Here is a 26,683-nt window from a genome sequence, read left to right as displayed (position 1 = left end):
TTACTGGTAGCACATGGAAAAGCGATCATGTTTCCTTTGGGGAGAGGGATGTAGACTCCCCAAAGTGTGGTGGATGGCAGTGTTGCATAGGATAGGGGTGGCCTTTGGGGTCATATGGGCATGGATAAAGATTACATATCATCCCCTCTCATCGCCTCCAGTGTGACCTTGGGCAAGACACGTTGCCTCTCTGAGCCATGGTTCTCTCATCCACCAGGTGTGCTAGTGATACCCCCAAAATTCCTAGCACAGTTCCTGGCACATGGAAGTTTTGAGTCAATGGAAAGTATTATTATTACTATGCATAAATACAGGCCAGTATTCCATTTTTCACCTTATAAAACCTACAGAAACCCCCAGATTATTTCAGATTGTGTATTTTCTTTTTTATTGAAGTATAGTTGATTTATAACGTTGTGTTAGTTTCAAGTGTACAGCAAAGTGATTCAGTGATATTCTTTTCAGATTCTTTTCCTTTATAGGTTATTACAGAATATGGAGTATGGTTCCCTGTGCTATAGTAGGTCCTGGTTGGTTATCTAGTTTATATATAGTAGTGTGTATATGTTAATCCCAAACTCCTAATTTATCCCTCCCTCCCTTTCCCCTTTGGTATCAGGTTGTGAGTTTTCAACCCTTGTTTCTTTTTAGCTTCTTTTCAGAATTGTCAATGGCAAGTTGTTCTGATTGCACCATCCTCTTAGGGAGGGGTAGGAATCTGAACGAGCTCTCCACTATATTTTGGGAACGTAAATACCTAGAGTATCAAAGAATGAATTTTCTAGCTGGGGTTCTCCAACTAAAGTAACTTGGTCCCAGCATCTGAAATGTGTAAGTGGAAACTTTCAGAAATGTTTTATCTTCATTCATTTTCTCCATCCTTTCTGAAATGGCTGCTCCCCAGTTCTTTCTCTGTTGCAGCCAAAAAAAGCACATTTCCTCACATCACCTTCCCATGCTAGTAGAACAAAACACAAAAGCCACAAGATCTATGATTCAAAGGTCTTCTGCCTCATACAACTGACTGTTGAAATTCTGTTTGAAATGTAGATTTTTTTTAAAAAAACCCTCATCTCTGTAGTTTCCAAAAAATTAACGTCAATGGACCCTTTTCTTTTTAAAGCCCTTCTGGTCATAAAATGGTGTGTGACTACTCAATTTAGTGCTTCTGAATATGAATAAGGACTCCAAGGCCACTTACAAATTAGCATGTTTATTGCTAAAGCTGTCACCAAGTTTTTAGTAATATTTTTATACAGCATGAGACCAGCAGAACATTTGAGATTTGACCTTTTCCAGCAGATGGTAGTGTCGAAATGCAATTTGTAATTTCAGAACTAAGTTTTGAACTCTTGTTCTCTGACTACTGTAATTTCTCTCTCTACTCAATCCAGAGGGGAAAATTGATGGACCGTGTGTATGTCTGTGTGGCTGTGCACAGAGGGACCAGTGTGGCATTTTAAAGCTCACAAGTCAGATTGGCTCAATGGTGTCATCCAAGTACAACCCCATCTGGATGCTGAGAGAATCAGGTTATTTTGCTTGGTGATTCTTTCACCTCAAGTGAAATAATATAAATACAATGGAGAGAATTAGCTTGAAAACACTGTTTCCCGGCGCGTGATATCCCTGTCCTCTTAAATTTTGGCAAACCTGGATTCAGGTTCAACCAAAAGCTTAAAACAATTCTGAATATTTTGTCTTTTCTTATTATCAGTCTAAATCCAAGTAAGGTAGGAAAAGGTGATCAGGATGGGAGAGAATTGACAACAGGATACAGGAAGCAGTACTGGAAATCGGAGAACCAATAAACCAAACCACTTTTCTGTTTCTTAGAAATAATGTTGCTGGTATTCGATTTGTGATGTAGATAAAAATACCTCCAACCTGTATTTTCCTGGGGAAAAGCAAAGGGGGCTTTGCTCATCAAATCCCATTCAAGCCACTGTGAAAATCTTAGCTAAGAGTTGAGTTGTAGGGATAAAGAATGCAATCAGCCTTACTTATACAAGAAGTGTAAAAAAAAAAAAAAAAAAAGTAAGGCTGATGATGATCTGGAAAACCTGATCATTTCACAGCTAATTGGTATAAACGTCCCTTGCCCACTGCTTGCGGATGGAGACCCACCTGTATTTTTTATGACTGTGGCTGTAATTTAATACCATTTACTTTTTCTTAGCTTAAGAATGCAGGTCCCACTGACTTTTTCTTTTAAGTAAATTTAAGTTTGTGCAAGAGGGAATTACTTACAGATGATTTCCCTTATCTGGGATATGTTACTTTACTTGTAAGTGAATGAATAGTAACTATTCAGATATCTCTTTTTTAAACTTTCCCCCAGTTTTCCTAACAGTAAATATGAAGAAACGAAAAAGCAGTGCTTTCATGCTTAGTGTAGCGTTACCATATCTCCTCACCCACCTTTTCCTAAGCGCAGTCTGCTGAACCACTTCAAGATTTTGTGAGGTCTTCGGAAATCAGTGTAGCTGAGAAACACCATGAAAGCAGGAAGTGTCCATGGCAGTCTTGTTCACCATTGTTTTGAGATACCCGAATGGTGCCCAGCCCCCAGGGGGTCAGTAAATGCTTGTTGAAGGGATGATTATGTATTGTCCTCTGAGCTTCTGGGGTCCAAAATACAGCCAAGAAAACTAGTATGTGAAGCAGCCTACAGCTGCACCGTTCAGTAAGGTACCCACTAACCACGTGTGCCTATTTAAATGTACATTAATTTAAATTGATTAGAATTAAAAATTCAGTTCTTCAGTCTCACTAGGAACATTTTAAGTTCTCCATAGCCACATGTGGCTGATGGCTACCATTTTGGACAGCACAGATATTGAACGTTTTCCACATTACAGGAAGTTGTATTAGACAGCCTGGTAGAATATCATTAGTAGAAGCAGAAGTTAGTGGCCCTAGTCCTTTTGAAGTGAGATTCCCTCGCCACCATGATGTGCACTCATAGGACAAGAAGTAACCCTTTCAGATCTCTCCTCCAACACTGTAGAAACTCGTCAGGAAAGGTGGGTGGTCCACAGAAGTGCCCATCTCTTTGAAACTGGTAGCCCGACTGCAGTGGGACCGTTAGCCAGACTGACATTCCAGTGGTCTACACTTATTTGGCTACACCAGTTGTTAGAATTGTGAAATATTTGTACGAGTTACTAAAGAGCTGCTGTTTCAAGCTCTTCCGGGACCTCCTTCCTATGCCCCAGAGGTCCTGGCTATTGGCCTAGGATGCCCCCAACCTCGCCTTAATCCAGCAAAATGAGTTAGTTAATGCATGGCCCATCTGCAGGGATGGGAGGCTGCTCAAGGAGCCTGCTGCCCCAGCACTGCAGATTGGTTAAGTGCTGACCTTGGCCTCCAGGAGAGACTGCTTCCTAAGAGTCGTTTTTAAAGCTGCCCCATCACTCCCATGGCCAAGTTGCAGATCACAGAAACCATTAGTCTCAAGAAGCCTTTTAAAAGCATCTCACCCAACTCCCTCATTTTACTGAAGAAATCAAGTCCAGAGAGTCACTCAGCTAGTCTGTGGCCATTTCAGATATAAAACTCTCCTAACTCACTATTTTCTCTTTTTTTTTTGCTCTGTCTTCCTGTTGTCAATTTCCTTAACTGTGAAATGGGAATTTGTATCTTTACGTCTCACAAAGCTGTTAGTAAAAAGAATAATGATACCCATCATGTTATGTATGCCTTAAGAGTTTGCAAAAACTCTCTTGATTGCATTCCCATTTGATCCTCACAGGAACCTGTGAAAGGTGTGGAGCTCAGAGGCAGTGAATGACCTGACCTTGATAGCAAAGCTCCTGTGAGTGGCTGCGGTCTGAGTCTCTTAGGGCTTAGGAAACTATAAACTCTCTTGTAAATGTAAGATAACATAACCACATGGCATTACTAGTTTTTAGCTTGTGGTATTTTGCAGTTCAAGATTTAGTGACATTGAAAGTGTAATTTTGTTCAAGCAACGCTTTTTTTTTTTTTTTTTACTTTGATAATGTGCCAATTGCACAGACTTTGGTTCAGCATTAAAACAGAAGTGGGCTGCTTCAAAGTATATTTTTTAAATGAGAGAATCCAAATTTGTAATTAGCTTTAAAAATGCTAGTTTTGCAGTTTGAGTAGCTAAAGAGCTTCTGGTAATCATTTCTGTCATTAGTGGTGGTTTATTTATTTATTTTTATTCCCTCCCTCCCCAAGTAATTAGGCCCTTTGGAAAATACAAAGTATGTTCTTTCTTTGAAGGTAAGTGGTCATTTCCTCTATCACCACCTTATTTTTCACACCCTATAGGCCTGGTGTACTGATAAATTTAACCATATATCCAATTGTGGCAAAGAAAAATCACTTAGAAGCTATTCCACCCACTTGACACCTAATTATCAGGAGAATGCTATTTTAAGTATAAAGAGAAGCCACAGTGGAGGAAACGGTCCACTTCTTGATACATCCTTGGTCTTTTGATAGATTTGATAGAAACACACCTTAGTTTTAGAGAAGATTGTTGAAAAGATAAATTTAACTCACTCCCAAAATAAAAATAATTTTCCCCCTCTCTTTTTCTCTCTGTGAACTGCTGCCATTTTATGGTATAAACCAAACTATGCAGAAACTGAGTTTCTAGATAAGGGAAAGAGTGGGGTTATTTCATTCCATATAACAAAAAAAATCTCTCTTCAATTTTCTTTTATTAGTGTATGAAAATTGTGGCCTTCTCTACATCAATTATCCTGTAAGGTTAAATATGTAAAGGGCAGAGAGAAAGAAAATTTATTAGAAAAAGCTATAAATGGAAAGAAACTTGAGTTTGTGAACCCTGATTTAGCATTATTAATTTGGGAATTATCACATTGGGGAAGAATGTGTCCGTATGTTTGGTTGTTTTTAAAATGTATATTATGGGGCTTCCCTGGTGGCACAGTGGTTGGGAGTCCACCTGCCGATGCAGGGGACACAGGTTCTTGCCCCGGTCCTGGAAGATCCCACGTGCCGCGGAGCGGCTGGGCCCGTGAGCCTTGGCCGCTGAGCCTGCGCGTACGGAGCCTGTGCTCCGCAACGGGAGAGGCCACAACAGTGAGAGGCCCGCGTACCACAAAAACAAACAAACAAACAAAAATGTATATTATGTACGTGTCCTCATTCTTCTCCGTGTATACCATGTTTTGTGTTAGATATAACAGACTCTCAACTCTCCATTGTACTCTGAGATACAACCTCCCTCCTGCCCATATAGGATCTTCAAAGCGTTTACAATTATCTAGAATTTTCTTGGATTTTATTTATGCCATTTTCCCTGCTTCGTGAAGATACTGTTGGAGGCGCTGACAAAAAAAAACCCCGTAAGGGTAACATCTGTGATTTAGAGCCGAACTTAGAGTCACTGAGTCTTAGAATTATCCTGGAGTTGTTCAAGACTCTAGGCTTGAAGAGATCTTTGAGATTGCAAACCTTTAATTCCTCCAGACTTACTAGGGTAGAAAGAGGATTGATGAGCAAAGCACGTACTTTCGAACTTCACCGCCACCAGTTTCTGTACCCATGCACTCAGCATTACATGAGATAATGCATGCAGGGCATCCGGCACCAGAGTTGACACATCGTAATAAGCACTCGGGAGGGTTAGCCATTATTATGGGCTTGTCTGATTTGGTCTTCACATCTCTTTCTGCTCTCTGATGGCCATGCTGAGGAGCGGCAAATGTCCAAAAAATAGGAAAACACCAAATGGAAGGGAAACACAAGGCCTCAGTCTTCCAGAAACAGAATTTATCAGCGCACAAATAAAAATGATTGTTTCTCTTCTCCTAATGATGTGCAGATGACTTCCATACTCCCCCTCACCCTTTTCCAAGTGAGGACCCTACGGACAAGGGGCAACTCCTCCCTTGCCCAGATCTGACTCAGTCTGGTCTAATGAGGGCAACTTGATGGTAAACTTACTTTATTCCCATTTCTCTCTTATGTGAAAACAGTGAGCTCTTCACTGTCTTCTGCGTAAGAAGAACAACAATACAATCTAAGTTTGGTTGTCCCTGATTAGAACTTTGTTAAGATGTGTGATGGGCAAGTGTATTTTTTCTGTGTCTACGATAAAGTGGGTAGTTAAATAAATTAACCAAACACTCATGCTGTGGCAGGAGTGTAAATTGGTACAGCTTTTCTGAAAAGTCATTAAGACCCTTAAAGCTCATTTGACCCTGTAATTCTTTTTCTAGGAATCTACCTAGGAAAGTACTCAGAAATTCAAACAATCTGATATTCAGATATGTCTTTCAAAGTGTCATTTGCAATAACAACAACAAAAAAAACAATATGTAATTCCAAAAATGAGAGAAATAATGAAATAAACAAAACCCTTTTCTACAGGGTGTAATATTACATAGACATTGAAAAGCATGTTTCTGAAGAATTTTTAATAACTTGGGAAAATGCTCACATTCATAAAGTATTGAATCAAAAAGTAGAAACAAAACTCTGACTGTTTTTGTGTATCTGAAAAGAATACTGATCCACAATCCCTTATCCCCAATTCTGAATCCTTTTGGTTCAAAAATCACAAAGGTCTCTTGGTGACTTCTTAGGTAGAAAAATCTGATCTGAACTAATGTGAGGCTCTATTTTATCTGACTAAATAAGAATATGCATCTAATTTGCTGCAGAGATTTTTAATGGGTTTGATTATGGGGTGCTGTTCCAGATTCCGATGGGACATCATGTAATAAATGGTAGTTTAGCATTGTAATACTCTTTAATATCCAAGCAGTTCTGAACTCTGAAGCGTATCTGGCCCAGGAGTTTCACTTAAGGGGTCATGGACCTATACAACAAAATATCATGAATGATTTATCAGTGTCAAGGTTACAGTTGATGTTTATTTTTTCTTTATTCTTTTCCATAAATTTTTCAGATGTTCTGTAATAAGCATGGATTAATTTATCCTCAGGAAAAAATAAGTACTATTAATTTTTTAAAAAACATATTCAAGGCATCAGAGAATCATCTCATTTCAATCAGAATTCTCAAATTTTAGCTTCCTGTATCTTGTTAATACAACCATGTGGGTTTTTTTAATATATAAATTTATTTATTTATTTTTGGCAGCGTTGGGTCTTTGTTGATGCACGGGGGCTGTCTCTAGTTGTGGCGAGAGGGGGCTACTCTTCGTTGTAGTGCGCGGGATTCTCATTGTGGTGGCTTCTATTGTTGAGGCGCACGGGCTCTAGGTGCACGAGCTTCAGTAGTTGCAGTGCGTGGGCTCAGTAGTTGCAGCACTCGGGCTCTAGGGCACGTGGGCTTCAGTAGTTGTGGCACGCGGGCTCAGTAGTTGTGGTGCACGGGCTTAGTTGCTCCACGGCATGTGGGATCTTCCCGGACCAGGGCTCGAACCCGTGCCTCTTGCATTGGCAGGCAGATTCTTAACCACTGCGCCACCAGGGAAGTCCCGTGCATGTGTCTTTTGAATCAAGGTGTTGTGATTTGTTGAAAGAAAACATTCATGAGATGAAATAGAGGGATAACTGATTGGACATTGACCTATGTCCAAGCTGCCTTGGGGTTCAGGAGAGCACCCGGTGAGGGCTGTGCTTCCGCCTGGGGTGAGCCCCAGCATTGATACCTGGATTATTTTATCGTATTCTGTTTAGGTGGACCAGTCCAGAGGTGCACAGTAAGTTAGAGGTCATGAAAGCAGGGGAAGGGATGGGGTATAGCGGGATAGTAGGGGAAAGGGGATGACATTAACATGCAAGGTTTCCTCTGCTAATGGACAGTCTTCTTCCCCAATCAGGTGGACACTCGCTGACCTGTCACAAGGTTGCCCCACAGAGCTTTGGGGTCCATGTCTGAATGGATTGCCGTAGCCTTCTCTTCTCTCCCTTCGCCCAGTTCCCTGCATCCTAAGACTTGAAGCCAGCACGGGACCTGGAAAAATTACATGTAAGTTTTGATTAAGGTTTCTTTCATCCAACCAAACAAGGCTAAGAATTTTCTGAGATGATAATAACAAGGTGTCTTGAGAATTATAATTGAGGAAGGGAACGGGGTTAGAACCTGCATATTGGTGGTTCCCTAACTCAGTGGATCTTACACATAAGCTTGCTTCAGAATCACCTGGAGGGCTTGCTGGGCCTCGTGCCCAGACTGCCGGATTCAGGAGACAGACGTGGGGTTGGGGGGTAGGTCTGGAAACTGGCTTTTCTAACAAGTTTCCAGGCAATGCTGATGCAGCTGGTCCAGGAACCTCACTTAGAGAATCACTGCTTTAACTCCAGTGTGACTGAAAGGAGGAATGATAAAGGTAGAAAAGTGTATGAAACTTCACTAAATTAAGGTAGTGGTGCTTTACTTAATACATGGACTCATCTCTCAGAAGAGAGAATGTTAAGGTCTTCTCAGCACTGTCACCTTTGAAAGTCCAGCCAAGTAGATGTCATTATTCTGTGCCAGCTCGACTCCAGAGGCGCGAGTACCAGCCACTCTTTGCCCTTGGCTTTCAACAGCGTTGACTAACAGTGCTGTTAACAGGCTAAAATGACAGCTGCAGTCCTTTTGCAGGTGTCCTCATCATGCTTTTAGATACACTCAAAAGAGAAAATCTTTTTCCCCCTAGACTGGGAAATATATTTCTCCCTTTCAAAGTGAATCATCCCAGTATGACCCTTCTTCTCATACACTTAAATGTGACTTGATTTACAAATCACGTATGGGAAGGAAGGTGCACCTCTAATAAACAGTCCAACCCAGCAAGTCCAGGGTTTTGTGGGGTTTTAAGTTCTTAGGACTGACATATTTGGAAGATCAGCATGTTATTGTGTAAGCCGGCCACCTCCCCGCCAAGGACAAGAACAATTTATTCCATGTTAATAGAATAAAGTAGAAGAGTTTGGCTCAAAAATGCACACTAGGGTATATGGGAGCATACATGCAAATGTACAGGTGCACCTGTGAACCTATATGCATTTTGTATATTTCTAAGCTCTCAGGGTAGGAGTTTTACACAACATGTTTTCTTTTGTTTCATTGAGTCAATGTGAGTGTAAAAATAGTCTGAGTGATGCTGTCCGGGAAATGTTTGAGAAATTTCTGGGCATTTGGAATCTGTGGATAAGCATTGTGATTTATAACATTTTACTTCAATGTGGTAAATGTTATTGTTCAAAGTAGCACTTAGGGCTTTTACAGTTCTTTTATTATAACTCTCTGAAATTGAGAATAATCACCTTTAATAAAGCAACTCCCAAGCAGATATGTAATGAAGGGGCATTGTCTATTGCCTAAACGTTAACAGAGCCAGAAATCCCGGAGATAGATTTAAGTGCATGTGTTTAAAATAAAAATCACAAAATCAGACAAATAAGACCAAAAAAGCAAGAGATGATGAAAGAGTTCTAAAAGGAATTAATCCGGAGCTGTCTTCTGGGAGCTGCCCAAAGGACTGGTAACAGGGTTGGTGTTAGGGCTGACGAGTTGTGAGCAATGTAATTACCTATTATCACTCTACCCTTACCAGCTGTAACATCTCCCTCAAGCACTAATTGGCTATTCCGTACAGCATTCTGGGAAGTTTCAGTTTATGAAGCATCTTCACCAAGAAGTAAAAGAAGTGGTGGGTTGGATCGAAGCCTCCTTCATCTCCCTCCTGCTTTCCTGCTTTGGCGTCTGTGAGTGTCCACGTTTACACTGCAGGTTTTCCTGATCGATGACCTTTGATGTCAGTCAGTGTAATAACTACGAGCCAGTACGGGTAGATGGCTGCTGTGACACCTCAGGCGACTTGGAGCTGCAGACTCCTGCTGGCCCTGGCGCCACCTGCCTGAAGCTCTCCCTGCAGCTTTGGGTGAAACACTCAGAGGCCCCAAGTGCCTAGCGCATCTCTATAAAAATATCATGCATGTGGAGGCGAGGGGCATGTGGGACCCCACGGTGCTTTCCCTGCAGTTTTGCAGTCAACCTGAAACTGCACTAAAACATTGTTTATTAATTTAAAAAAACTGGATACCGAACGGTAGGATGATTCCTCAAAAATTTAAACACAGAACGACCATACGATCCAGCAGTTCCACTTCTGGGTATAAAAGAAGTGAAAGCAGGGTCTTGAACAGGTGTTTGTACACTCATGTTCATACAGCATTAGTCGCAATAGCCCAAAGGTGGAAGCAACTCAAGTTTCTATCAGCAATGAATGAATAAAGAAAATGTGGTATATACATACAATGGAATATTATTCGGCCTTAAAAATATGAACTTCTGACACAGGCTCCAACATGGATGAAACATGGAGATACCAAGTGAAATAAGCCAGATGCAAAATGACAAATATTATATGATCCCACTTATATGAGGCACCTAGGCTAGTCAAAGTCATAGTCAGAAAGTATTTAGAAGGGTGGTTGCCAGGCGCTGGGAATAAAGAGGAAAGGGAAGTTAGTGTTTAATGGGTACAGAGTTTCACTCCAGAGTTCTGGAGATGGATAGTGGTGATAGTTACACAATAATGTGAATGTACTTAATGCAACTGACCTGTACTCTTAAAAATGATTTACGTGGTAAATGTTATGTTATGTGTATTTTACCACACACACACACACACACAAAACCCCTGAATACCAGAGCTTACTTTGCTTCTAAGAATACTGGGCAGAATACTTAGTAGTGCTTGACAGGGATGCTATAGTTTGGGAGGGCAGAAGAAGCACAGATGACTCTGTCCCTCACACCTCCATCGGCCCTGACACTACCCTGGCCCCCTTTGGGCAAATGTAAGGGACCTGCAGAATGTTAGACTTCAGTCTTAGGAATAGGTTTCCTACCGGGACAAGGACATATTTGTCAGAAACCACTAGGGAAATTTGCCATCAATGACCATCATCTCTTGCAAAATGCCATTTACACACGCAGGAAAACTGCTTCACTGTGATGGAGGGGACGTGTACCCTCCTGTGCTCCTGTCATGGGGCTGCTGCAGTTCATGTGAATTGTGTCATCATAAATGAGTCCGTGTACTGCGCCCTGGGATGCGTGCCTAGTGGCGGCAGGTGACAGGTCTTAGCAGTGAGGGCGGATGTGGAAGTAGGAACCAGGGGATATAGACTTGCCACAGACTGAAGCCTAGTAGAAAATGGAAACTTGGAAAGAAAATTAGTAGCAAATAGTTCTCCTGCAACAGGGCTTCTAATTATAATGCCTGTTTGACCTTCTCCCGATGAAGTACAATTCATCCCCCATCACCAAATCTCTGTAATATTGGGCATTATGGTACCCATAAATCACAAAACAATTGTATGAATGACCTGCACGCCTGTGAGAAATATGCAGGATTGAACCCACTAAGTCCATTTGGGTCCTACTTTGGGGGGGATTTTGCTTTTTATTCTAAGTTTCTAGAAAGCTGGCCTTGCAGAACGATCGGTGAATTCTCACGGGGCTAGTAGCCATGTTTCCCTCAGGTCTCCTTTACTTTACTACTTTACTATTTTACTTTACTCCTTTCAGGCCCTGCCCTTAGGTCTGACCAGGGATTGTAATTCCTGAAGAGCGGTGCATAAGGACCCATAGTTTCAAAGAGCTCAAAAACCTCTGTCCTAAATTATCCCGCTTCCTCCTTAAGACATCAGAATCACTTAGATATGTGAGCGTGCATGTGTGTGCACTATATACATATACATACATACATATTGTATACATATACGTACATACGTACATGCTTATGTATGCATTTGGCTCAAGGAAAAGGTATAACCAAAAAAGAGGTGAAATAAAGTCATCAAAGTTGAAGTACAATACACAGAAATCAGTCTCTCATTCCCACCCCCGACTTCCCAGACCTGCTTAGAGATAAACTCTCCACGCTTTTCACTTAGGTGATGGACAACAGGGCCTAGCAACAAAGGTTTTGGAGTCAGTTGCCGTAGGGAGCTGCTAAAATATCAAAAAACGGGAATTAAAGGTTTTTCTAGAAAAGAAAATCCAGGTGAGCAAGGTCTAAGAGAGAGGAGAAGTAGGTGCTTATTCATCTTTGCACCCTAAGCGTGAGTTGAAATGACATGTATAGAGACTCTAATCAAAACAGATTCGACCCCAGGAGTTTGGAGACCATGATTTTTGGATGGACGCCCTAACACAGATTCCCTGCAACAGTGACCCAGAGGAAAAGACATGAGGTAGAGAAAACCACCAAAGACCGACCCTCAGGGGCTCTCCCGGTCAGCTCTCATGGCCCCAAGAATGAGATGTGCCTGGTTACAGGCACTGAATTCGTATTTAGCGATGGCTCAGCTACCTGGGACCCAAGTAACCAGAACCCTGAATTAACCAGCCTTCATACTTCCTCCCCACCCCCTCCCATACGCCACCCTACTGCTCACATCTCACTTCCCTTTTTCAGCGATAAAGGTTCAAAAAACAAGATAGCTTTGGTTTAGTAGAGGTAGAGAATATACCCTGGAGGATATCTTTAGTTGGTGACACTGACCTGCTGAATCACTGAGAATGGTTAAATCCTTTATAATGAGGAAAAGCAACTGCTTTGGAAACGTTTTCAACAAAAAGCATTTTCTAACTGTCTGTCAATTCACCGGAAAACTGAAACAAACCAAAAACTCATCTTGCCTTCAAATAGTCTAATCAACTGAGGTTTTATTGTCTATTTTTGTGTCTTAATAATAATCTAAAAATGTTGACTTAGAATAGAAAAATATACAATTCATTTTTATTCTTGAGAAACCGTGCACGTTTTGGCTTTTACCACCTTTCCGGTGCCAGAGTTTAAATCTCAGATATTCTGTTCACATTTACTCTGTTTATTATGTTTGGAAGCGCTCTAAAAGTTGTGATGTTAACGATAAGATTGGTAATAAAATAATTTCATGAACATATATATTTAGTTCTTATTGTCATTGGGGAACCGTTGGCATACTTTTGAAGCCATTCTGGTTTTTTTTTTAAAGAATGTACGTGATTATTTATAACATATTGTTTCACAATTATGTTCTGCTGAAGGCATCATCAAAATAAATTTTCGGGCTTCCCTGGTGGCGCAGTGGTTGAGAATCCGCCTGCCGATGCAGGAGACACGGGTTCGTGCCCTGGTCCGGGAAGATCCCACATGCCGCGGAGCACCTGAGCCCGTGAGCCATGGCCGCTAGGCCTGCGCGTCCGGAGCCTGTGCTCCGCAACGGGAGAGGCCACAACAGTGAGAGGCCCGCATACCACAAAAAAATAAAAAAATAAAAAAATAAAAAAATAAAAATAAATTTTCATTCTCTGCATATACACTCATGGTACAGATAGGGGTGATGTGACCAGCATAGTAATATACAGGTCCAAATTTCAAAAGGTATTATTCCCTGAGAATAAAGAAACTCAGCCATGCATATGACAGAGCTGGTCACCAAGTGATGTCAGTTGTAGTACGAATAGTTTGTCACCTTATTCTAATTAATTTCCAATCTGTTGCTTTTTCGGAATAATTTGTCTGCTCTTTTTTGAATGTGTCTGTACTAAGGAGGTGACAGCTCTCTCTCTGAGCCGTCATTTAACCCAAGGGATAGCTACCCTCTTCCAAGGACACCCCCTGTGAAACTGATCACTGTGAGGCCCCTGGCGGGCGGAGCTCTGGTACAGCTGGAGAGTGCCCAGACCATGGTCATGGTGAGGAAGAAAAGTATTTGCAAAGCTCTGTAGTGTATCAGGATTCTTAAGCGTCCTTGTCATGCTTAACTAGAAGCTATAATCTATTGTTTCTGGCAGACTTTCCCTGTATTTCATGTCTGCTTTGTCACCAGCCCAGATTACTGTACTAGGTCCAATGTATTAAGTGTCCTTAGTGACCAGAAAGAGCAGAATCAGAGAATCGTTTCCTTTTATCAAAACAGAAGTAGCTTTATTTTCCTGATTATAAAAGTAATACATGTTTATTGTACAAAATTTATAAAATAACAGAAGAGAATAAAGAAAATAAGTTACCTTTCATCCAGCTACCCAGATACAAGCTACCTGTTGACTCCTACTTTTGTGTATTTTTCCAGACTTTTTTTCATTTTATCAACTAATTCCCAATTTACAAGCAGCACTCTGGCCTGCTGACGTCCCACAAATTGGTGGGGTTCAGGAGTGATGACTTTGATATCATTTTCTAGGACAGTGTTCGCCTAGTTGCTTATTTTTCTCCCTTCAAATTACAGTCATCAGCTCTTGCAAGGACAGATATCTCTGTAGACTCACCAGTGTCTTTATGGAGTGAAAATCACTATTAACTTTTTTCTTTTTCATTTCTGTATTCTGTCAATAAAAATGATTTTTGAGTGGCCCTGCAAGATCCTAGTGGGCCTCTGGAATCATAAAAGAAAGATTTAATGAGGATCAAGATGGTTTTAGTGTTAGATCAACCGATTGTGTTCTAGGTATTTAAAACTTCACAGTTGATACACTCTAAGACAATTTGGCAGAAGTGTGAAAGGTTGATTACCCAAATTCCCCCATCCCCCAACCATACTCCACAAACAATGTGGACGCCAATAAAATTCCAATTTTACGTTCAGATATAGCCTTTTGTGCTATGAACCGGAGAGTTTTCCTTCAACTCTTCATGCTTTATCCCACTTCAAAGAAACTTCTCTTCAGATTCCTCTGGTATGGTGTTCGGGCTGTGGCATGGGTTGTGCTGCATATCTCTGTGCTTCCCTTTGGAGAGAGCTCGACTTTGGATCAGGATGAATCTTGCCTCTTAGCCAAAGTTAGGAAGGGCTTTGAACACTGAAAGAAAACCCACATTAAAATTAAGGGGATTGTGAAAGGAGTCATCTGAGAAAGGTTGAAGGAATGCCACCCACAAACCTTACGTCAGTAGACTAGAAAGTGTTTAGTAAACAGCTGCTAGAAGAGATTTTGTGTTTTAAGAATGATCCATATTAGGCATTGGGTGTGGCGAGGTCTTAGCATCCTCTGTACAAGACTTAGGTTCTTTAAAAGCAGGTCCTTCTAAGTTTTTCCCTCTGCATTCCTTCTCATCCTTTGTGTCCTTGTATATAATAGGGACACGGTGGGTACTGATTTGAATTAAAATTTCTGTAGCTCTTGAGTGACAAATGAACGAATGTGCTCAGTCCAGGTGTATATCCTGCCTTCTGCAGACAGTAATCGAAAGATGCGTTGGTAAATGCCCGCAACTGTATCGAATGCCCGGATTGGGTACTGGTGTGGGAAGTGGTCTGCAGTGCTTCGATCCTCCCTTGGAGAAGGAGATGTTCATGTGGGTAGTGAGAACTCGGTTCCTCGCCTTCAGTTTTGGTTTGACCTCCTTGCTTCCCTGAGTCACGGCGTTCGCTCGTCGCGACGGGCATGTCCCAGAAACCTAAGACTGTCCCTTGGACTGTTTGTGACACTGACTCTGAATTTCCCATGACACGAACAGCCAGCATTTGTTGTAAAACTTCAGAAACTCACTAAGAAGTTTAGTTGGTTTAGAGTTGACATTGAGATTAACTTTCTCTAACCTAAACCAGTGAAAACTAAAACACTCCTCACCACATAAAAGTTTTGCTTTCGCTGTGTTCAGAACCCTCCCACCCTGTCACAGCACAGTCATTTGGAGTCTAGTGTGGGGAGGTGTGGCTCTACCTCAGTCGTGGATGACCCACTTTTTCGTAACACTTAATTACCCGTGTTTTTACAACACTAGTCAGAGATTCTGACGCTAGTGGACTCTAACCCCCGAAAGATTTTCTGATCCATCTCATCAGCGCTACTCTTCAGAAGGAGGTGTGAGCTCTGCAGGGCGTGTAGCTACTGAGGATGACAGCATTTCCTCTAGTTTCTGGATAATGAGCAAGCACACAGGTAAAGATGCCTTTCTCGGCGTTGACTCTTTTTCGTGTCTTCATTATTTGGTGGAACTGACTTTTAAATATTAATCCTTACCTGCGTGTGTTTGCTGCTGTGCTTTGCAGAAGGCTCAGAGGAACATGCATTCGGACTGGTACCCAGGGACCTTAATGACTTAACTTTTCATGAAAAGTCTAAAGAGATGATAATAAAAAATAGACTCTCATCTCTATCCTCTCTATGCCCCCAGAAAACATCCTCTTCCTCAATTTTTTTTTTTTGCTCTCAAGGTGGGTGTTTCTCAACATCAGTGGCTCTGCTTGGCAGGGAGAGCGTGTATGCATTTGTGCTTGGTGAGCTGCAGGCTTGGGGAGTGATTGGATGGAAGAGACGAAAATGCAGAGAAGGGAAGGGAGACAGCAAGGGGGTGTTGTGCCTTGGTGAGCATTGGCCCACGGCACCCTGAGAGCAGATTTAGGACAAGCGCCACTGCCCTAACTTTGGCAAAATCATTCTTGACAGCCTGCTCTGTTCTAGAGATGTTGACGTTTCTGATGTCACTTTTGTTCATTAGGGGAACTTTTAAGACACTGAGCTTGTTGCAAAACGAAACGTTGTAGGTATCATCTGCCCGAATTTACAGAAATGTGTTTGGGGTGCGTTTCTTTGCTAGAAGCCGGTTGACAGGCAGCTCACCACAGGGCGGTGGCGGTGCCTGGCGGATCGCGCGCGCCACTGTGCTGCCTGCTCACCACCGAGGAGTCTTTGAAAATGCCCAGAGATAAGTCAACGTTGTTTTTTTTCCCTGAAAGTCCTGATACAGAAAAAGGATGAAAGTACAAACACTAACTGGAAAAAATGTCACACATTTTAGCCACTTTGCATCCCTTGTTAGGACAAACCCTGGCTTGGGTTTTTTTTTTGTTTTTTTGTGTGTGTGGTTTTTTTTTTTTTTTTTTTTTTTCACATTTGCGGACTTGTACGGTAGGTGAAGCAGTGTGGGTGGCCCAGAAAGAGTAGCGGTTAGAATAAGATTTTCCATTTATTGCCCTTTATGCGTGGCTAAAAATAAGATTCATACAAATCAGAACGTGTAGTGCAAGCAGAATCACTCTGTTAATTCTGATGACTGACTTGCCTACATCTGTGCATCTGTCTGGTAAGTGGTGCATTGGGGAAATAAATGTGTCTCTGTTTCAGCAGCAGCAAGGCGGCCAGGTTTGGGCACTGTGTGTCTACCTGCGATAGTTTATCAGCATTTTCCCCTTCTGAAGGAAAAAAGGCACAACTCACACATAAACAAGGTGTGTCGCAAGAAATAGTGATGGGATCCTTGAATCTTTTGTTGAAGAGTAATTGCCTTCTTTGAAATGCTGTTTTACAGCATCCATCTTCTCGGCTCATTGTTAGAAAGTTGTGTCTTGTCAACTCATAGAACAGCAAGGGAGAGATTTCTTAGCAGTGTTGCGGAGAGATTGGAACCCTTTTGTTCGCGTAGGGACGGGGTGGGGGATGGACAGGGGCGGGCACGGGCCTGCTGTGGACACAGACGTCGGAGGGGCAGTTAACCAAGTAAAAATTCCCTTCATCCGACGGCCGGGTCTCCTGCAACCACAGTAAGTGGTAACGTGTCGGTTTGTGGCCACAAGAAACACCAAAGAGAGGTGGTGTTGGTGTTCACAGGGAAATTTGCACCTCCGTGATGCCAACGATGGTGCTGTCCCTGTTCTCCTGGCTGAGTGGCTGTGACATTTCCAGAGAACGAGAATGTCCACCAGTGTGCTAAAGCCTTGCAGTTTGATGTCATTTGGGAAATGAGTCAAGAGAGCAGTCATTCCAGAAGCTTCTGGAAACTGATGACTGCAGATCACATTCCCCACTGGTGTCTCCAACCTCAGCAGATGGCGAGGCAGAGTAGTTAAAGTGAGACAAGAGCTTTGGGAGAAAGAGGACCCAGCCTCAAATCTTGGCTTAGCTCCCCGTTGACCTTGATCTAGGTATTGAACCTCTCCTAGGCCTGGATGTCTTTCATTAAAAACTGGAACAGGGGTAGTGCCTTACCTCACAGGGTGCTGGTGGGGAGTCAGGAAGGTCACGTACATGAAGCACAAAGCCAGCCTTCAGTAAAAGGCTGACGGTGATGCTTATTCGTGCTGTTGCATCATACAAACGTGGTGGAGAATTTCAGGGCATTTGGGGGGTTCCCCGCTCTGCTCAGAGTACACATTTTGGAATTAAGTGGACACAGGATCGGCCTCTTGTTCATCGTCTCTCAGTCAGTGGGCTACAGGGCATTTCCCAGGTAGTTTGGCTCTTCATCAGCTGCTGATGCTCTCCAGGGGCTCGATTTTTTTATTTTGCCGTTAAATTAGCACCATGGAAGCCTCTCTTTCCTCTGAAGGTGAGCACTGTGTTGACCATAATCAGTTATTTTTGCCTTCTCACTGTTTTTTATTGAAACGTGGGTATTTCAGTTCTGACATCTGTGCATGTTCATTGTAATACCTGCTGACGTACATCATGAAGGAGAGAGTGCTAACGTTATAATCAAGGAAGGTTTTAAATATTTCAGGTGGGAATGGGCAAAACTTGAGGAGCAATTAGCTTCCATGGTGCTCTAATTCCCTATAGACAGTATCACATCTGTTATCACATCTGATCAATCCTATAGATAACCAGATGCTGACAAGGAGAAAACAGTTACTGTTTCTTCTCCTTTTTATTATGTTTTGCAAATTATTTTGTTTAATGTAATGTATACCTGCCCTCCTAGGAGTCTTTTTCTGCCCACCGAAGTTTTCCACTAAATAAATACATTGTATATTTCATAATAAGGTCATCACTGTAGGTATCACGTAACTTTCTTGGTTAACCTTTAGTATTAGATGCTAAGGAGTTCACACCAGACTCTTCAGCCTCCTCTGTGACCTTCCTGGGATGCAGTTTCTTCGTTTATCAAATTAATAAAGAAATTATGACTGTACCCTGACTTGGCCTCACTTGGGACCTGGCCAGAAGTGATAAATGAGACCAATAAGCTAAGGAATTAAAACATGGTGCAGGTATAAAGCAGTGATGGCTTGCTTTTATCAATTGATGTATTTTGCTAGTTTTAAATTTTTTCTCTCCGAATTTTTCTTTTCATGGTCTGTCCTACCACCCCAATCACAGATACAATCTCTGATTTGTAATGTATATGTTAACATCGTCATTGGATTTTCTGGATCTTTCACGTTAGGAGCCATCAGTCTGGTGGGGTGCAGATATTTCTCAGGTTAACTACACCAGTAAAACCTTTCTTTCATTGGAATGGTACCCACGTTCTTTCAGTGCTACCAGACAGTGCTGTTCCCCCCCCCCTTTTTTTTTTCCTGTTGAAAGAAATGGAAGAATGCTTTTCAGGCAGAGCAAATCATTCTCGGGGACTAACAAGTTCCTAGCACTGCAGATATAGCCTCAATCCTCTCCGTGAACACACCACCTACTCCCTATTATCTTTGCCTGTCTTATTGCACTTTGCCACAGACTGAAGTTTCTGTAAAAATCATAGGCAAAAAAAGGTGGTAAATTAGGCTCTGGCTGTGATATCCTACCAAACCTTCCTAAGGAATGACACAGATTCTGAAATTCATCTCGTTGATGTACCGCCTACTTCTTCCTGCATAACAGCCAGTTTTAACCTATCCTTCATGTGCAGTTTGAGGGTACTGGCCGGGCTGGGCTCATTATTCCTTTGGTTGAATAACGTAAAGCATTTGCAATGGAGATTTACTCTAATGATGTATTTTAGGTGCATGTCCTCATTGCCGGTTTAATGCATTCAGTCATGGAATGCTTTAGAGTTTATTGCTGATGGATGAATCCTCGGGAAAATTGGCATTTTCAATAAGATTGACATCTGGAGTGAGAAATGGAAATCTAATGAGAGCATTTCAGCCGAGGTTTGTAATTATGGCTGAATGGAGTAAATTTGTCCACGCACACCCCAGAAGGGTACTGTGGAAGGTGGAATTACACACTCTGCTATGAATGAGGCGTGAAGGCCAATGGATCAGTGTCAGGCCATGACACTGTGCAGTATAAATGATACTGTCACCAAGTGCTGCACCAGGGTATCAAAGGAATTCCACTCCAGTAAATTACATTACTTAGACAGACCTGAAGGCATTGTGTCGGAATGAGAGGAGGGAAGAGAAGGCTGTCAGCGCCAAGTGGAAGATATTACATCACAGCTGGCTGCAGGGGTGGACGTCACCTGTTTCCATTTTACCTAGCGGTTTTATATTCTCCTTTGTTAATTAGTTTTCAGAGGTTACAAATGTGTACATGTGAAAGCACCTCATGTCTCCTGGGGTATAGGTTTCAATTGACCACAAGAGAATAAGTATAAGTTGATTTGTATAAACTGGTTAGTGCTGGATTCCCTTTCTTGTCATTTGTAGCTGGTGATACTAGATGTTCATTTCTGACCTAGCCCTTGTCTTATTTTCTTTTGGTGGCAATCCTACATACATTATGAGGATGCAATCATCCTTCTCTGTGTAACATTGTTTCTTTTCCAACACCCTGCCTTCATAAGAACATACATTTCTTTAATCCTGTCCTAACATTTTTTTCCCTCTCATCACCTTCCATCCCGAAGGGCGACAAATTGACCGGCGCCTAACATTTCATTTCCTGAAAGAATTCCAAGTTAAGAACGCTTGATTCCTAGAGTGCTGTTTGTGGAGAAAATCTGTTTTTTCGCTTCTTCTATTTTCTTTTATCCCCACCCCCCACCCCCCGCAGTGAAGTGAGGCCACCTTTTGGGGGGAAATATTAGGAGAAGAAAATAAGAGCATCCGTTGGACCCCTGCCTTCTTGGTCAGTGGAGGTGTTCTGGGCACTTTGTCCACTTTGACCTCCAATGCCAGTTCTTGAAAAAGCCATACCAACTGTTCTGAGATTAGTCACAGCCACTTCTTAACCAGAAAGCAGATGTCCTCTCTGAATGGATAGAGAGTTGAAACTGCATCATTTGGACTTTCTTAAATACCTGTTACACTTTGTCCTTAGTGAAACAAACCTGTTAAGCATCTCTGATAATCTGTTAACAAGGAGAATACATGGTATTCTGCAGAATGTCTCTATAAGGCTTCCCAACTGCAGATTTTGAGCAACCTTTCTGAAACAGGGGACACAGATTGCAGTGACAATCATATCTTGGATTTGACTTTTTATTCTTTCCCAAATAATACTTGATCCATATCAGGGTATTGTAATTTAGTCTTTATTTTGTAGCCATAGTTACAATCTTATTTTATTCATCCAAACATAAAACTTAGTAAAACCGGGCTTCCCTGGTGGCGCAGTGGTTGAGAGTCCGCCTGCCCATGCGGGGGACACGGGTTCGTGCCCCGGTCTGGGAAGATCCCACGTGCCGCGGAGCGGCTGGGCCCGTGAGCCATGGCCGCTGAGCCTGCGCGTCCGGAGCCTGTGCTCCGCAACGGGAGAGGCCACAGCAGTGAGAGGCCCGCGTACCGCAAAAAAAAAAAACTTAGTAAAACCAAGATACTTGGAAAACTAGTGTTGAGGCTGGATAGGAGAAACCTTGGTTCACAATAAGATGGTTGATATTTCTGTATTATGTGAGGTACCATCACCTCAATGACATTTTAAAAAATGCTGTTAGTTGATGATTCTAAAGTGATAACTAAGTGTAAGAGGCATGATGCAAAATGTCTTAGCATCACATGCCATCCTCAGCATACAAGGACTGTGCGTACAGTCATTGCCTTATTTACTAAAGCGACACAAAATGTCTGGGGCCCTTAGTTTGTATGTGAAATGAGAGTCTCTCCCTAAATAAACCTACTAGAATTTTTTGCCTTTGTATTATGCTATTTTTATGGTAGTATGTACCTTATATCTTATATTTTCATTTCATCCATGACATCGATTGGGAGATCCCGTGTGTTTTGCCATTGGCCCTACTAATAAACATGTGACATATTTCTTTGTCCCGGCTTCTTGATGCAGCATGCTATCAAGCTAGATCTTTTGAGTTTTTCTGAGTTGAATCCTGATGGAAGGTGTTTAAACAGCATCTAAAACGGAGCTGGGTTAGATGTTCCTCCAGTCTGTAGAGGTTCCTTTGTTCCTGTCTGCCTACCCATGTTTTTTTTTTTTTTTTTTTTTTTTTTTTTTTTTTTTTTTTTTTTTTTTTTTTTTTGCGTTATGTGGGCCTCTCACTGCTGTGGCCTCTCCCGTTGCGGAGCACAGGCTCCGGACGCGCAGGCTCAGCGGCCATGGCTCACGGGCCCAGCCGCTCCGCGGCACGTGGGATCTTCCCGGACCGGGGCACGAACCCGCGTCCCCTGCATTGGCAGGCGGACTCTCAACCACTGCGCCACCAGGGAAGCCCTGCCTACCCATGTTTGACTACATTCTCTCTCTCTCTCTTTTTTTTTTTTTTTAACATTAAAATTGGAAAGGGAGAAAGGGGGAGCTCCATAGGAGAAATAGGTCTATGGAGAAGTGTGAGTATTCGTTCAGAAGCTATTCTTAGTTCTGAGGAATATAATGAACTTGAGCTTTGAGTCCTGCTGAAGCTCCCCTTAATGGTCCTACCATCAACACCACCTCTCCTCTTGATTACGCTTTCCCCAAAGACTACTGGTATTTTTCCTCTAATATTCTGAATGGAGTATCTTCCAAGGAAGACTCATCTTGGAAGGAATTGAGTCCCGTTGCCCAGCAGGGCAAGCATCTAAATTTACTGGATGATTCTTAATTGTCCTATGAAATGCTTCTATGTTGCATTACCTTGAAGTCTGCGGGGTAGAAGAAACTTTTCCATAGATCTTGATTTACTTGTCAGAAGTCAGCCCATTAATGTTAGCACTTCACTTACATGATCATTATGGTGTTTCCAACTGAAAACAGCTGCTACACGCTCCGTGTTCCCGAGTTCCCAGTGCTGCAGAAAAAGGGACTTTTGTTCTGACTTGATGAGGGAAAAAATGCAAACAACAACATCAGCCCTACCACCAGAGATCCTATAAAGACACGTTCAAATGAACAATAAAGCCGTTTGTTCACAGATGACATAAGGATATAAGAATTTAAACAATAAGACCTCTTGTGAAATGTGGCAAAATATGCACCACAAACGTTGTGAAGTTCTCTGTCTCAGGGAAGCCAGTTTTTATACAGGCTTCAAAAAACCCATTAACGTATAAAGCACCTTTTAAAAAAGAAAAGAAAATCACTTGTCTCGCTATAACATTAAAGCAATTTCTGTTCCAAAGAAAGCTAAAATGCATTCATTTAGATAAAGTACATGCATTATAATTTATAAAAAATACAGTACTCTATTAGGGAATATAGTGCCTCTTCCCTCCTCTGCCTGAAATGGGAAATCCATCATTTGGTCAAGACCCTTCTTCCTTTGAATGATATTTATTTCTTCAAATGAAAAAAAAAAAATCCTTTAAATCACTTAGATTCAAGATGAAATTTTAAGGCTTGACAGTACTTCTCTAAATCCTCTGACACTGGTGGAACACGGGGGGGGGGGAATAATCCTGCTTTAAAGGAAATTTTTTATTAAATTTATTTTTATTTAAACCCTATCCCTTTTTTGCCTTGCACCTGTAAGGAAGGCTTGGTATATTTGTAAACCCCAGCACAGCAATGGCAGGAAAATGCAGAGATTTCCTTGTCAGCTTGGATCAGGTCTGGTCTCTGATGATGCCCCCAGATTATTTGTTTTGAAGATTCTGATGCTTAAAATGTGACCCTCCTACTTTGATAAAGCAAAAAAAAAAAAAAAAAAAAAAAAGTTACCTTCCAGGAAAAGTAGGGGGGAGAATAAAACACAATTTAACTGGGCAGAGGTGCTTGTTGAGCTGACTTAGTATTAAACCCTAAAGATTTTCAAGTATTTGCAGACGGATATATATACAGCATCCTTTCAGAATCCTCTTAATTGAAGAAATGTTTCATCTCTATCTCTGTTGACAGAAAAGATTGCCTACTGATAATTGCTTTGCTTAAGTGTCTGATAATATGCCAGGAATGAGAGCATTCTGTGTTAGGTCATCTTTAATTATGCATGTGCCACCTGTCAGCTCTAAATCAGTACCAGATTAAATCCTTGTGGAGTCAGTTTGGGGAGGGTTGGAAGCAGGCTGGGGTGATCTCTTTTAGAAACAACAAAAATACAGAGTAGTAAACATGGCTTATAACCTGCAGCTTTTTTAAGGAGCCTCGTCTTCATTGTTCTTGGGCAGGAATAAACTCTTGGTACAACTGAAAGACGTTTGAAATCTCGCCCAAGCTACCTCAAGTGGCGATAAATTGCTGCGAGAGAGGATGGTAGTGTCATCTGTTGCATTTCCTTTTCGCTCCCTCTCATCATTGTAAATGAGCCAGGGAAAAGCTCAGAAACATTTTTTTAAGCTGTGTGAGGACAGGAAATATGTTAATGATGTTAGATTTCCTACATTCCAGGGTTGGTTTTTTTTTCTGTAGTTGGTTGGCTTTTTTAGAAGGACCAATGTGGGTTGGAAGTAATGCTTGTTACCCTCTGTCAGCTTTTGGTAGTTTTATTCTCACTTTTCAGGGTTGTTTGGGACTTTCTGGTGGGATGTTTAGTGTTCTTTACTGAAGGTTCTGTTCTCTCTTCTATCCTTTGATAGCATGGATTTGTGAAAGGTGTTTCTCTCTGTTCCCCTGTCAGAGGTTACAGGGAAACCTTGAGATCTTGTACACTTTTTACAGGGGAGGAGGTTGGATTGACCAAGGGGGTGAAGGCAGAGAGGTGATACGCGGAAGGAAACAGCAGGTGTGTGAGTGATCACGTGGTGAGTTTCTCAGTCTCCCCAGCAAAGGTGAGGCTCCTAGCCTGACTGCTCTCCAAACTGAGGAAATCGCCTCTGTAAGAGCTTGTGAATCATAACCTTAGAAACAAGAATTTGGAGATCCTGAAATGCCTTATTCCAGACACTGCTGGCTAGAGACATTGAAGAGAAAACCAGGTCAGCTGAAAAAGGGGTGAAGACCTCCACCTCTGTGATGTTCTGTCTGGCACCGTGGTCCAGCTCATGGCTCTGAAGGACCCTTGGCTGCCTTCTGATACTGGAGGAACCAAATTTTTGACAGTAAATTTGATGAGGTACATAGACCCCATGAACAGGGATCGGGATTGAAGAGGCCATCAGAGAGTAGGTCTTAAAAAGCAGTGGTTGAAGGAACTAAGGAAGGTGAGCCTGGAGAAGATAAAAAGAAGGAGACACACAATAGCTGTATTTCGATGCATGAAAGACTTGTTTGTTCCAGAAAAAGCAGAACCAGAAGGTACAAGAGAAAGCAATTTGGGCTCAGAACAAGAATTTCCTTGCAGCTAGCGCTAGCCCACAATAGAACCAGTGGTCCCATTTGGAACAATGAACCCCCTTCCCCCACCCCCATCACTAGAATGAGAATCGTTATCTTTTAGGGCCAGGTTTGGGAGCTGTTACAGACAAGACTGCAGCACTGCGTAGTGGCACAAACCAGATAACCCTAATGTTGTTTTGAAGGATCAGAGTCCCCATTCCATGCAGAGTCACGGTCAGGAGGACCATGGGACATTAGCCCCAATCTCTGTGTGGTTCCTGGTTGGTCTGATACTCAGCCTTCATCTGCCCACGAGTTACAGGCTGAAGGTGGGGAGGGGGTCGGGGGAAGGGAACTGGCTACTTCCCCCAGGAGTCCATACACTGAAACAGAAGGAGCCCTGGATCGAATCGCAGTTCCCACGCATCCTGGCCTCTTGCTAGCTGTGTGACTGTGTGAGTGGCTCCCTCGAAGCTTGGAAGCCTCCATTTCTTGCCATGCAAAATGGAAATACTAAGTGTTCATTTCACGGAGTTGCCATGAGGCTTAAGCAATGTGCTGTCCATAGGTGGGTGCTTGCCCAGAGCCCCTGCTCCACCACTGATGGCCTCTGAGCTCAGGGCTGTCACCGGTACAAGGGACAGAACTGCCTTCCTTGCGGGGTAGTTGTGAGCTGGACGACTGAATAAAACGTCACATACAAAAATAAAATGCTGCATGTAAAAGTCCCCAGCACAGTGCCTGCTACAGAGCAGGTGCTGGTATTGTCAGCTTACTTTCACCCTCTGGACCTGGGGAGACTGGGAGAAGGTTTCCTCTCTCATGCACCTCTGCTGGTCAGGTCCTTGGCAGGTGCTCTCTGACCTTCCCCAGAGACCTGGCCTGACACTCACCGGTCTCCTGTCACCTTGCCATCTCACCATCGAGCCACCTTCTCTGCTTTTTCTTTTTTCTTCCTCCTCTATTTCCTTCTCTCCTAATCCTCTTATCTTCTTTTTCTCCAGCTAACTTCGCTCTGTGCATTCTGGGTAGGATTATTTTGATGAGCACAAACTCTAAAGTACTATTTTCAGTAATTTTTTGTTACTGAAAACAAGAGGTGTTAGGTAGCTTTGCAGGGGACAGGGGGGAGGCCTTTCTCATTTTCTTCTGAATTTGCTTAACTTTATTTTTTTTAATGTTATCATTTTCCCGTTCTCCCCTCCCTTGGGCTTAGAGTCGTTAACTTGCCAGACACACAGCAGCTGAGTGTCTCTGTCACGTGGCTGGAGTTGGGAAAGTGTCCTTCACGGGGAACCTCACCATATATTAACTCAGACAGAGCCAACTGCTGAATAAGGAGCTCCAGCGTGCCACCTCCATCTTCTTGGTCCCATCCTTTCCCATGGAAAGGGGGTTGCTGAAACAGAAAAAGCGACAGGCAGGGGTCGGGGGTGAGGGGGTAGTTTCAGCCATTTTACTGACTCAGAAATTGGGACCCTGCCATTCCAGATTCAGG

At 42.4% G+C, this 26,683-nt stretch overlaps 1 protein-coding gene across 4 annotated transcripts in view; it reads left to right on the top strand.

Moving 5' to 3' along the window:
• BACH2 (BTB domain and CNC homolog 2) overlaps nt 1-26,683 on the top strand; it is a 367,615-nt gene that overhangs the window by 193,841 nt on the left and 147,091 nt on the right. For all 4 annotated transcript variants that reach the window (XR_010836225.1, XM_059083223.2, XM_067011484.1 and 1 more), the window contains one exon: nt 7,793-7,941. The gene's annotated coding sequence lies outside the window, so the exon portion shown is untranslated. The remainder of the gene's footprint in view (nt 1-7,792; nt 7,942-26,683) is intronic.

Source organism: Kogia breviceps, chromosome 13 (genome assembly GCF_026419965.1).
Source record: "Kogia breviceps isolate mKogBre1 chromosome 13, mKogBre1 haplotype 1, whole genome shotgun sequence".
In the NCBI taxonomy this organism is placed as follows: Eukaryota; Metazoa; Chordata; class Mammalia; order Artiodactyla; family Physeteridae; genus Kogia; species Kogia breviceps.
This window is presented reverse-complemented; position numbering and strand designations above follow the sequence as displayed.